General features: G+C 41.6%; 1 pseudogene; it reads right to left on the bottom strand.

Moving 5' to 3' along the window:
• Positions 1–285: 285 nt before the first annotated feature.
• LOC126420006 (5S ribosomal RNA) lies at positions 286–403 on the bottom strand (annotated as a pseudogene).
• Positions 404–5,275: the final 4,872 nt, after the last annotated feature.

Genomic DNA, 5,275 nt, shown 5'->3' with positions numbered 1-5,275 from the left:
TTGATCAACTAATTGCCCCTTCCCACTTCTGGGAAATCCCCCAACCCTTCCCTCCCCGATTTCCCCCCTCCCCCATCTGGAACTACATCCGAACAGGCCTTGGAAGGCCAAACGGACCGACCGGCCGCCACGTCATCCTCAGACCACAGGCGTCACTGGATGCAGATATGAAGGGGTATATGGTCAGCACACTGCTGTTCTGGTCATATGTCCGTTTCCGAGAGCCACTACTTTTCAATGAAGTAGCTCCTCAGTTTGCCTTACAAGTGCTGAGTGCACCCCACTCGCCAACAGCGCTCGGCAGACCGGATGGTCACCCATCCGAGTGCTAGCGCAGCCCAACAGCAATTAACTTCGGTGATCTGATGGGAACCGGTGTTACCACTGCGGCATGGCCGTTGGCCCTCATCTGGAAACTGGAAGGAAAAAGACTCAGTCTGTGCTGGAGAGAAAGGATCTCATGACACGAAATTCATATCAGTTGACATAATAATATATTGTTCAATTAAATTTGCATATTCTTTATTTAATGAGTTTTGTGGGCGACAGGACTTCTTCCCTCCCCTACCCCACTTGTGAACTGATGGGAAAAAGACACAGCCTGAGCTGAACTGCTTCACTGGGAAGATCTCATGACATGAAATGAGCGTTAAATTCGAGCAAAATATTGTTTATTTATTTAAACAGTAATTAAATTAATCAATTAAATTGGTGAGAAATGCTGGGCTGTGCTTCTGTTTATGTGAGTGGGAAAAATAGTCCACTGTTATGGAGACACATTTGCAGTATCAAAAATGACGGGAAATAGTCCATTTGCATTATCCTATTAAATTAATTGTCGAACGATTTGCAGTAATTCAATGCATCGCTTAAAACACTCACCGCCACCTCAGGACGGTTCTTCATCACAATAAAACATATTTTCAACGTTTGTGAATCACACTCAAACATTTTGCAAATTAAATAATTAGATTTCCATCACAAATATATCATACTGCTGAGTGTATCTGAGTTCTTCTCGCGAGGTGCCCGGGTGGAGCAGAGTTTGTACCTCTTTAATTCTGATTTATTTTGAATGAGAACGAGACATGCAAGTGCTTCCTTCCCCTGGGCTTTTATTGCATCAATTCCTACCGTATTGTGCCCGCATCTCGTGGTCGTGCGGTAGCGTTCTCGCTTCCCACGCCCGGGTTCCCGGTTTCGATTCCCGGCGGGGTCAACGATTTTCTCTGCCTCGTGATGGCTGGGTGTTGTGTGCTGTCCTTAGGTTAGTTAGGTTTAAGTAGTTCTAAGTTCTAGGGGACTGATGACCATAGATGTTAAGTCCCATAGTGCTCAGAGCCATTTTTGAACCTACCGTATTGACGTGTCCAATTCGCCTAGCGATTCCTGCACGGTTATTTGCAACTTTTGCCCTTTTTTTTGCGCCAGCTGCTTCAACCCTTGCTAACTCTGCTTCCTTCTTGGCTTCAACGGCCCTTTTCTTCGCCTCGACACTCGTCTTACCGACCTCCGCTATTTCACTTTTCACTTCGTTCATAACCGCAAGTACCTTATTCCTCTACTTCATCCATTCTCTTTTATAGGCTCTGCTTTATGTCCTTTACCATCCCCAAAATCCCTAATAATAATATATTTCGTCTGATTAGGCCCATCTTCTCCAATTGGTGATGTTACTCTAGACATTTGAGCATTGTTGTACTGTCGAGGCCGAATTTTCCTCGGTATGTTCTCATCTGTGTTCTTATTTGTATAAACAAGAGCTTCCACATGCCTATTCACTTCTACCTCCACTTCTTTCTCACTGATTTCACCGTTCAGATCTTCCTGTTCTTGGTCTGCCTCCAACTCGCGTCTAACGTCTGTGTTCCACAGCTCCCGTCCCGTAGGAAACTCGCTTAGGCAGTGTTGGCCTACCTGACTAGGAGGAGCGATATAGTATTTACTTAAGTAATTTCACCCTGTTTATTTATTTAAACAATTCGGAATGCCACCACCATAAGATGTCCCAACCCTCCCAGAAAAAAAGGGCACGAAAAATAGCTCAGTCTGTGTTGGACTATTGGGCTGGGAGAATGTCATGACAGTAGCCTAGTATATCGTCAATCATATTGAATTAAACACTTTAAGGCATTGGAATATTGTTTAAACAATTTGCAAGAGACAAGTCAGTGCGGAATACCGTTTATTTAACCAGTATACTGGGATGGAATTCACATACATTATTATTTCTAAAGAGCATAATACAGCTTAATATTAACAATTTCACACAACGGGTGTTAAAAAAATGCACAGCACCACTCGAAACTAGTAGCATACAAACTCAAACTCTACATAGAGTGCTCCCTTCGCCTTCAACTCTAAATAAATAGCTCTGTAACTCTAAATAGGAATCTCACCACTTTTCGACTTTTAACTGCTTCTTTGAAGGCATTGTCAGAGAGAGAAAACTTTCTGAGGGTGACAGCTGCTGAGGTTTTCATATATGTACAACAAGGGGGTCGCTATGCTTTCAACTACCTAGTTCCAACCTCTTTTCAAGCTCATCCTACCACCCATTTCCCCTGTCCGAAATCATGCACTTAGATCATTGTATACAAAATGTCTCTTATGGTTTTTGGTAGGTTAGCATGTAAGACAGGTAAATATTCTCGTACAAAATCTTTATTAATTTTTGCATATACCTTAAACACCCAGAAAATAACACTTTTCTTATTTTTTTAGGTGTGTTTTCTATAATATACAATTTCATTTTTAACTTATAAATTAAAACCACATCTTAGTGACCTGTTTCTTTCTCCAGCCAGTAATTTGACAAATATAGAGAAGTTATTCTCGAATCCTACTGCATATCTAATTTTCTTCCTGTAAAAATTCTTTTGTTTTTTCGTTTTAGTTATTAGCTGTTTTTCTTCCAGCAGTTCTTCTAGGCAAGAGCATTCAGGAATTTTAAATTTTCCTCATATCCCACATTTTCCTTTGTGTATATCGGCTACTCTTCTGCTCCACATTCTACCTGGATTTCTACATAGAACTTTATGTCTAAAACTTTCGCAAAGATGCAACTTTAATTGAACAATGTATTACTACAGGGTGACAATTATTGAACTATTGGAATACTCTCTTTCAAATTCTGAGGGTGGCAGGAGTAAAATACAGCGAGCGAAAGGCTATTTACAATTTGTACAGAAAGCAGATGGCAGTTATAAGAGTTGAGGGACATGAAAGGGAAGCAGTGATTGGGAAGGGAGTGAGACAGGGTTGTAGCCTCTCCCCGATGTTATTCAATCTGTATATTGAGCAAGCTGTAAGGGACACAAGAGAAAAGTTCGGAGTAGGTATTAAAAACCATGGAGAAGAAATAAAAACTTTAAGGTTCGCCGATGACATTGTAATTCTGTCAGAGACAGCAAAGGACTTGGAAGAGCAGTTGAACGGAATGGATAGTGTCTTGAAAGGAGGATATAAGATGAACATCAACAAAAGCAAAACGAGAATAATGGTTCAAATTGCTCTGAGCACTATGGGACTTAACTTCTAAGGTCATCAGTCCCCTAGAACTTAGAACTACTTAAACCTAACTAACCTAAGGACATCACACACATCCATGCCCGAGGCAGGATTCGAACCTGCGACCGTAGCGGTCGCGCGAGGATAATGGATTGTAGTCGAATTAAGTCGGTTGATGCTGAGGGAATTAGATTAGGAAATGAGACAAAGTAGTAAAGGTGTTTTGCTATTTGGGGAGCAAAATAACTGATGATGGTCGAAGTAGAGAGGATGGCTGGTTCATATGGCTCGGAGCACTGTTGGACTTAACATCTATGGTCATCAGTCCCCTAGAACTTAGAACTACTTAAACCGAACTAACCTAAGGACAGCACACAACACACAGCCATCACGAGGCAGAGAAAATCCCTGACCCCGTCGGGAATCGAACCCGGGAACCCGGGCGTGGGAAGCGAGAACGCTACCGCACGACCACGAGATGCGGGCAAGAAGTAGAGAGGATATAAAATGTAGACTGGCAATGGCAAGGAAAGCGTTTCTGAAGAAGAGAAATTTGTTAACATCGAGTATAGATTTAAGTGTCAGGTAGTCGTTTCTGAAAGTATTTGTATGGAGTGTAGCCATGTATGGAAGTGAAACACGGACGATAAATAGTTTGGACGAGAGGAGAATAGAAGCTTTCGACATGTGGTGTTACAGAAGAATGCTGAAGATTAGATGGGTAGATCACATAACTAATGAGGAGGTATTGAATAGAATTGGGGATAAGAGGAGTTTGTGGCACAACTTGACTAGAAGAAGGGATCGGTTGGTTGGACATGTTCTGAGGCATCAAGGGATCACCAATTTAGTACCGGAGGGAAGCGTGGGAGGGAGGGTAAAAATCGCAGAGGGAGACCAAGAAATGAATACAGAAAGCAGATTCAGAAGGATGTAGGCTGCAGTAGTTATTTAGAGATGCAGAAGTTTGCACAGGATAGAGTAGCTTGGAGAGCTGCATCAAACCAGTCTCTGGACTGAAGACAACAACAACAACCTCTCCGTTTACCGTTTACCACTAAAACATCAGGCCCGACAAGTAAGCAGCTACTTCACCCCTTAAGTTCTGATGAGTGAATATCTGATATACGTGGCCGTATCTTTCGATTGTATTCACTTAGAGACTTAAATTATCCACACCGTTAAAAAGTCATAGACCTCAGTATTTGACGAAAACTTCAACCTAGTATCTCTACCATTTCCTGAGGAAAGGGGGTTTTAACAAACGGACAGGCAGACAGACGGACGAGAAATGGTAAAACGTATTTTATTTGATATAGGCATAATTATAAATTAAAAAGTTTCGTATTTTTTCCTTTAATTGTATTGCAAAACTTTGTTTCTTGTCGAGTTTCGTGGTTGTAGGTCAATGGGAAGTACCCTGTCGGTTTTAATGAGTGAGTTTTCGAGTATGGAAAAATGTGACATATAAGGTCATTACTTTTGTTTGCATTGACTTAGAAGCTTACATTTACACCGTCAAGGGCCTGTAGACCAGAGTATGTGATGTAAATTTCAGCTTATCGCCTAGATCCGTTCCTGAGAAAAAGCGATCTTAACAAACAGACAGACAACAAAAAGGACCTGTAAGGGTTCCGTACCTCAATCGATAAAAACGGAAGGATCACAGTGTTGTCCATCTCTCTGCCTGTCTGTCCGACTGTTAAAAACCCTTTTCCTTAGGAAAAGGTTGAAGTATCAAGTTGAAATATATGTCACATACTAA

This window comes from Schistocerca serialis, chromosome 9, assembly GCF_023864345.2.
Source record: "Schistocerca serialis cubense isolate TAMUIC-IGC-003099 chromosome 9, iqSchSeri2.2, whole genome shotgun sequence".
NCBI lineage: Eukaryota > Metazoa > Arthropoda > Insecta > Orthoptera > Acrididae > Schistocerca > Schistocerca serialis.
This window is presented reverse-complemented; position numbering and strand designations above follow the sequence as displayed.